This window comes from Rutidosis leptorrhynchoides, chromosome 1 (genome assembly GCF_046630445.1).
Source record: "Rutidosis leptorrhynchoides isolate AG116_Rl617_1_P2 chromosome 1, CSIRO_AGI_Rlap_v1, whole genome shotgun sequence".
Classification (NCBI taxonomy): domain Eukaryota; kingdom Viridiplantae; phylum Streptophyta; class Magnoliopsida; order Asterales; family Asteraceae; genus Rutidosis; species Rutidosis leptorrhynchoides.
The window spans coordinates 451,987,338-451,996,390 of NC_092333.1; positions in this window are offsets into that span (position 1 = coordinate 451,987,338).

Sequence of the window (9,053 nt, forward strand, 5' to 3'; positions counted from 1 at the left end):
TGTACTGCGGCTATATTTGAAGCTAGAAAAGTACGGAATTCCTCTTCATTCATATTCACGGTGTGTCGAGTAGTCGGTGCCATTTCCTTCAAAATAGTCAAATGGAACAAGTTAATCATACAGAATATTAAGAGTAGTTAATAGTATTTCGTAGCATAATATGAACTCATTTATAAAAGCTTTTTCTTCATATTAGCGTTTTATAAGTTTAAATTCGGGTAGTACCTACCCGTTAAGTTCATACTTAGTAGCTAATATACAATTCAACTACTACAATTCTATATGAAAAACTGATTATAATAATATTTCGCGTTCAAACTTTTATACAATATTTTACAAACTTACAATACCGCTTATTTTACATAAAGCATGAAATATAGCACACAATAACTTTGTTACAAGATAGTTGTGAAGATAATTCTAGCTAGTACACAAGTCGTTCAGCAAAGGCAATAAAGACACGTAATTTATACGTCCAGAAACAAGTCATGCATTCTGGTTTTACTAGGACTACTTCCCATCCTTGGTCTTGTGGAACATAACCGTTATGGCCATTAATAAGACAGCGTGTTGTAACGTCGTCAAAGGAACGAAGGTTACGTAATGTCCAACAGTCCCGTAACAATCTAAAAACCTCATTTCTTACCCCAATTACCGACTCCGTTACTTATGGGAACGTTTTGTTTAATAGTTGTAGCCCGATGTTCTTGTTCTCACTTTGGTGAGAAGCGAACATTACTAACCCGTAAGCATAGCATGCTTCTTTATGTTGCATGTTAGCCGCTTTTTCTAAATCATGAAGTCCTATATTCGGATACATTGAGTCAAAATAATTTCTTAACCCGTTGCGTAAAATAGCATTTGGGTTCCCTGCAATATATGCGTCAAAGTAAACACATCGTAACTTATGGGTTTCCCAATGTGATATCCCCCATCTTTCAAACGAAAGTCTCTTATAAACCAAGACATTCTTGGAACGTTCTTCGAATGTCTTACAAACTGATTTCGCCTTAAATAGTTGTGCCGAGGAATTCTGACCGACTCTAGACAAGATTTCATCAATCATGTCTCCGGGTAGGTCTCTTAAAATATTGGGTTGTCTATCCATTTTGTGTTTTTAAACTGTAAAATAGACAAGTGTTAGATTCATAAAAAAATTACTTATTAATACAAGCAATTTTTACATATATCATAAAGCATAAGCACACTATATTACATATATTACACCACACGAATACAACTATCTTATTTCGACTCGCTCGTTTCTTCTTCTTCAGTTTTGGTTCGTTTTGCCAAGTTTCTAGGGATATATGATGTTCCCCTAATACGAGCCATCATTTTCCACATTGGTTTAGAAAAACCTGGTGGTTTAGAGGTTCCCGGGTCATTGTTACAACTTAAGAGCTTCGGGGGTTGACGATATATATAAAGTTCATCGGGGTTGGAATTAGATTTCTCTATTTTTATGCCCTTTCCCTTATTATTTTCTTTTGCCTTTTTAAATTCAGTTGGGGTAATTTCTATAACATCATCGGAATTCTCGTCTTAATCCGATTCATCGGAGAATTGGTAATTCTCCCAATATTTTGCTTCCTTGGCGGAAACACCATTGACCATAATTAACCTTGGTCGGTTGGTTGAGGATTTTCTTTTACTTAACCGTTTTATTATTTCCCCCACCGATTCTATTTCCTCCTTCGGTTCCTCCTCTTCCGGTTCTGATTCTTCTTCCGGTTCCGACTCTTCTTCCGGTTCCTCTTCGGGAACTTGTGAATCAGTCCACGAATCATTCCAATTTACATTTGACTCTTCATTATTATTAGGTGAGTCAATGGGACTTGTTCTAGAGGTAGACATCTATCACATAATATCAAACGCGTTAAGAGATTAATATATCACATAATATTCACATGTTAAAAATATATAGTTTCCAACAAAATTTGTTAAGCAATCATTTTTCAAGTAAATACGGTCGAAGTCCAGACTCACTAATGCATCCTAACTAACTCGATAAGACACACTAATGCAAAATTCTGGTTCTCTAAGACCAACGCTCGGATACCAACTGAAATGTCCCGTTCTTATTGATTAAAACGTTCCATATTAATTGATTTCGTTGCGAGGTTTTGACCCCTATATGAGACGTTTTTCAAAGACTACATTCATTTTTAAAACAAACCATAACCTTTATTTCATAAATAAAGGTTTAAAAAGCTTTACGTAGATTATCAAATAATGATAATCTAAAATATCATGTTTACATACGACCATAATGGTTTACAATACAAATATGTTACATTGAAATCAGTTTCTTGAATGCAGTTTTTACACAATATCATACAAACATGGACTCCAAATCTTGTCCTTATTTTAGCATGCAACAGAGGAAGCTCTTAGTATCACCTGAGAATAAACATGCTTTAAACGTCAACAAAAATGTTGGTGAGTTATATGTTTAACCTATATATATAAATCGTAACAATAGACCACAAGATTTCATATTTCAATACACATCCCATACATAGAGATAAAAATCATTCATATGGTGAACACCTGGTAACCGACATTAACAAGATGCATATATAAGAATATCCCCATCATTCCGGGACACCCTTCGGATATGATATAAATTTCGAAGTTGTGACGACCCGGAAATTTTCGACTAAATTTAAACTTTATCTTTATATTATTCTGACACGATAAGCAATGTTTGTTAAGTTAAATCTCAAGGATTTTAAACTATGTTTATACATTCATTTAAACCTCGACCAAATTCCAATGATTCACGAACTATTAAATGAACATATATGAATATGTATTTATATGTATATATGTTATAAATTGAAAATGCCAACAAAGTATTTAAACATATAATGCTTTATATGAACGTATTTGTTTCAATATGATTATTGATGAAATTAAATAAAATATATTAAATGATTGAATTATCAGAAACATTGAATTATGATTACAAGTCTCTGTTAAGAGGTCCACTATGATTTGAGAAAATCTATTCCTCTTAACGATATTCGGAATAATTTGTAAAGCTATTTATAAATAAAAATAAAAAGTGTCATTTACGAAAGTTAGACAAAAGCTAGTGGAGAATTGGTTTTCATAATATTCTATTAATCTATTTTCAAGCGTACAAAAACGTTTTCAGTTTAAAAAGAACTTTATTATTAAAACGTATATAACTTTTATAAATATCTAGAATCACTTTTGACAACTCATTACTTAACCAGTATAATAAATATAACGATATTTATATTTTATTTCATTAAATATATATAACGATTTAAATTAATATTATATATATTTATATGCGTATTATACATACATAGTTTTTATACTTTTACTATACTTTAACTTTACCTTTACTTTACTTTTACTTTACTTTAACTTTAATAATTCACTTTAATAATTCATACTTTAATAATTCACTTTAATAATTCATACTTTAATAATTCATACTTTAATAATTCACTTTAATAATTCATACTTTAATAATTCACTTTAATAATTCATACTTTAATAATTCACTTTAATAATTCATACTTTAATAATTCACTTTAATAATTCAAAAATCTATTATAAATAGAATTCAATAGGTTTCATTATTTCATAGAAACTTGAAAATATATTTCTCTAAAACTCTCTCAATCGATTTATATATATATATATATATATATATATATATATATATATATATATATATATATATATATATATATATATATATATATATATATATATATATATATATATGCTCTGTATTATTTCAAGATATTATTAGTATACATAAAATATTACGACGGAGTGATGTCCGAGTGATTTCAAAATAGTTTTTTTTAAATGAGTCGAAGCTAAGGAAATTATGGGTTATAGCTATGGAGGTGATGGGTATGGTTTATGGGTATGCTCGTGAGGTCAATCTAGTGTTTATCATCTCCGTTGCGTCTACGTACTTTCCTGCAATATTGAATCTCAATATTGATACGTGAGCACTCATAACTTAAGTTTTATATATCAATAGTGTATCCCTGACTAGTGCTCGAGTATATAGGATTATGCATGCTTGTACATTCGATATTATCCTTAGATAGGTTTGTTGAATCCTGAATTAGATACATATGCTACTGAGATAGGGTATATGATATGCATGTCGTTATTATTTTAATAGAAATATCATTGTTATTATAAAATATCATTATTACTATTATGTTAGTATTATCATTTTATCATAATACCATTTTTAGTAAATATAAATATTGTTATTTTTTTTATAGAATAATAATAATTATTATTACAAAATAATACAACTTTTACTTATTATTATTATGATCAATATTATTTTATCAAATAAATAGGGGATACAAAGATATTTTTCACCACGCGTAATATAATTACATTAATAATACTTACCACTATAGTTTTACGATATTAAGTTAACTTTATAAATTTTACTACTTAAGATATATAAAAGTATATTTTATCATATATAAACGTTAATATAAATTTTTATTAATAAATGACTTTTATTATTATAAAATCTAATAAATATATTTAAATATATAAAACAACTATAGTTAAGTTATATAATAAACACGTATAAATTTTAGAAGTCATTTTGGGTCAAGTTGACTTTTGTTGACTTTTGCATATTAGTCTCGAGCATTAGGATTGTGGTACACTATGACTTGACCAAAAATTGTTAGACAAATATTGACCAACATATAAATATATATAATTAATATAGGTTCGTGAATCCGAGGCCAACCTTGCACTTGTTAAATGACGTTATATGTATTTTTACTACGAAATACAGTATGGTGAGTTTCATTTTCTCCCTTTTTATTTGATTTTGCAATATATTTTTGGGCTGATAATACATGCACTGTTTTATAAATGTTTTACGAAATAGGTACAAGTACTAAAACTAATTCTACGTGGGTTTAAACCAGAAATATACCCTTAGCTTGGTAACATTAAACTACTTGTCTATGTAAGGTAGGCGCGAATCCTAAAGATAGATCTATTGGGCCTGACAAACCCCATCCTGACTATGGGATGCTTTAGTACTTCGAGGTTATTTTAAACACACCTGATCTGGTGTACTTTAGAGGGTAAAACATGAACGTTAAGGCTTGTTACCGGGTGCCTACAACTTATAGAATACTTTTATACACTTGCGAGTGTACATATATTTATAAACGGAAATCTTGTGGTCTATTAATATATTGAAATGATTGTTATGATAAACCTATGAACTCACCAACCTTTTGGTTGACACTTTAAAGCATGTTTATTCTCAGGTATTAAAGAAATCTTCCGCTGTGCATTAGCTCATTTTAAGGATATTACTTGGAGTCATTCATGGCATATTTTGAAAGACGTTGCATTCGAGTCATTGAGTTCATGAAGATTATTATTATGTCAATTATAGTTGGATGTATTATCAAATGGTGTGCATGCCGTCAACTTTCGTTGTAAAGAAAGTTTGTCTTTTAAAAACGAATGCAATGTTTGTAAAATGTATCATATAGAGGTCAAATACCTCGCGATGTAATCAACTATTGTGAATCGTTTATAATGTATATATGAACGGGTCCTTTCAGAAGTACTAAAGCATCCGGTACTTTGGATGGGGTTTGTTAGGCCCAATTGATGTTATAGCGTGGGGGTACGAAATAGTTTATATTTTTACTAGAAAATACTATTAAATATGCTACAATTTTACACAAGTTTTAATTATTTATTTACAAATGGGATATACCTAAACCTTGCTACAACACTATAGGTAGTGTACCTAATCGTAGAGTAGTATAGTTTTTAGGAAGTTCGGTTCGTTCCACAGGGAGCGGGCTTATTGCACACTATATTTTTAAACAACTATATTTGTACAAAATATATTATATTAATATATAATAATATATAAAAGGGGGTTTACCGTTTAATGACCGGTTTGTCGATTTATATTTTAAGCGAAGCGTATAGTAAATGACGATATTTAAATAACAATATAAAATAAATAACAATAATTAAAATGACAATAAATAAAAGTACGAGGAAATATGAAATAAAATATATTATGCTTATTTAAACTTCCGTAACCATGATGGTTGACGTGTTGATTTTAGTTTTATGCCCATGGGTTAATTGTCCTTTGTCCTGGATTATTTAATATGTCCGTCTGGTTTTTGTCCATAACAGTCCATCGGTCATAAATTTAAAGTGCGAGTGTCCTCGTCAAATTATTCTTATACCCGAAGTCAAATATTCCAACTAATTGGGGACTTAAACTGTAACAAGGTTTTAATACTTTGTTTAATAATTACACCAGGATATCGACTGCGTGTAACCCAAGGTTTTAATACTTTGTTATCAATTATGCCAAGTGTCCTTGTACATAATTTCACCCCTGTTTTAATAATTCCATAGACTATTAATCCATTCCCGTGTCCGGGTAAATGAACGATTATTCGTACATATAAATACCCCGCCCATCGTGTCCGATCGAGTGTATATGGTTATTTATAGGTACATCCAATTGTAAATCTTTATATTAAAATTAACAAACTATCATTTAGTTAAACAAATACAAAGCCCATTAATAGCCCATAGTCTAATTTCTACAAGTGTCGTTCTTTTGTTCAAACCCCAATTATGGTACAAAGCCCAATTACCCCGTCTTTAATATTTAGTCCAACATCATGATTACTTTGGCTCAAATAAGCATAATAATAACTTAAGTACAAGACATTAATTTAAAAAGGAGAACATAACTTACATTGAGTATTTATCGCGTAGTGTTACACGGACAGAATTTCGACTTCAAAAACCCGTAAAATAACCTTTACAAAACCCGAATTAATCTAATATAAAACTACCCTATAGTATATATATATATATATATATATATACATATATATATATATATATATATATATATATATATATATATATTATAGATATATTTATTTATTATTTATTACAGAGTATTATTATTATTATTATTTATTTTTAAACTTGCAGAATTCGTGGCCTTTTATAGGCATTTTGATTTCTGACAGCTCCGCGAGTCGTGGAGTTTTAAGCCTTCAAACTCCGCGAGTCGTGGAGTTTGAAAATCCAGCTCACAAACTTTTGGCTCCTAGCTTGTCGACATAATAAATATATAAATATAAAATATAAATAATTAATATAATTATTTATATATTATATTATATTCTTGTGCATAGTAGACTTGTAATTTTTGCACCGTTGCGTCGCGCGTTGAGAGTTGGCTCATGTCACGGTTCTGGATTTTCGAACGTCCTTGCGTACAATTTAATATCTTGTACTTTGCATTTTGTAACTTGTACTCTTGTTATTTTTAGACGTTTTTCATCAATAAATTGAACCACTTGGATTGTATCTTGTACATTTGAGCTTTTTGGTCATTTGCGTCTTCAAATCGTCGTTTTCACCTTTTGTCTTCGCACTTATTTAATATAAACGATTACAACTTAAAATAGGACAATTACAACTAAATAATTTACATATTGGGAGGATATTTCTACAAAATATATATTTATTTGGAGCACTATCAAATATCCCCATACTTGAACGTTGCTTGTCCTCAAGCAATACATAACTTGAAATAATATAATACATCACACGAATCACTTCTTTATTCTTCACACTTTGTACATCAGTGATGTTTGATATGGTGGTATAAACAATGATAGTAACGATAGAACCATGGTTAAAGGTGGGTATGTCATCCACAGTTGCCTCGGGTTTAGGTCAACGACACTTGCAATCAAATAGCATTTTACTTTCGATTTCCAAAGCAAAGTGCACATTTGAAAGGCGGTTTACAGTCCCACATGACTATGAAAATGTAGATCCTAAAGGAAATTGGATCTTTATGAAAACATTTGATCTTTTGAAAATTCAATCTAGCTTTTACCCTAGATAAGTTTTCCAGAATAACCCTTCACCGGTATTTGCAAAATATTTTTGTGGGTTGTGTGGGTTTCAGATTTGAAAATTTTAGCTCAACACTTGTGGTTTTGTGTTACCCACTTGCTAACCTTGTATTAAGAAAGCAACACATCCAGTTTACTTGTCCCGTATATTACCTTTCGGCAAACTACCGTCCGGTTGTAAAGGAAAGCGATGAACAAGCAACTGTTAAGGCAATGTCTAATGACATGCATTTGATTATGGTCCAAAAACGTATCGGATGCTATTACTATCCTTTGTAGGAGCAATAGTAAAGATCATCCTATGATTTTTCGGTTTGGCACAAGGTCCTGTCTTCGACCATGCTATGCAACCACCGTTCTTACGGTTGACACCCGATTTGGTTCAGGTGACCTAATGAATTCCAGGTGAATTCCTAGGATTTTACGTTCAATGGTAATGAACGCATTGAAAATAGGTTTTCAGAAAACAAATCGGTTTATAATTTTGATCAAAATATTTTCTCGTTCAAGCTCGAGTTTAGATATCATTGAATTCCATGAGTTTGAATTCTCAATCTTTAAGGTCAATCTCAAGGATTGAGTAATATCAGTCTTAAAAGCTGATTTTTAATCTTTAAGGAGATTATCCTTTCTGGGGATCTGATTCATTAGTCTTATCAAGCTAATTTGCACGGTGTCCCCCCCATTGTACGAGATAAATCCTTCTCATGGTTAGGATAAATCTGACCACTTGGCGACCCTGTTTGATGCTGAGGTCCGTGGATTTCCTGCTGATTTTAGTGATGACTTTTCTAGATTTTTCGTCAACCTACAGCTGGTCTGGACGACAACTTCTTGACCTAAATCAAGAAGCGCGTGTCTTTTTCGGAAGACTTTACTTCTTTTTAATGATGGAATTGATTCATCGTGTAGATCCATCTTTTCTTTTCTTTCATCGGGTAAAACAGTTAATTTAGTCCAAAACAAAAGCACCTGCAATAACTTTACGGAAACATGTGCTAGATAGTTTTTAATTGAATAACTAAGTACATTCTCCCCACACTTAGTTTCTTTCTTTGCCTTTTTATTCTCCTTTATTCC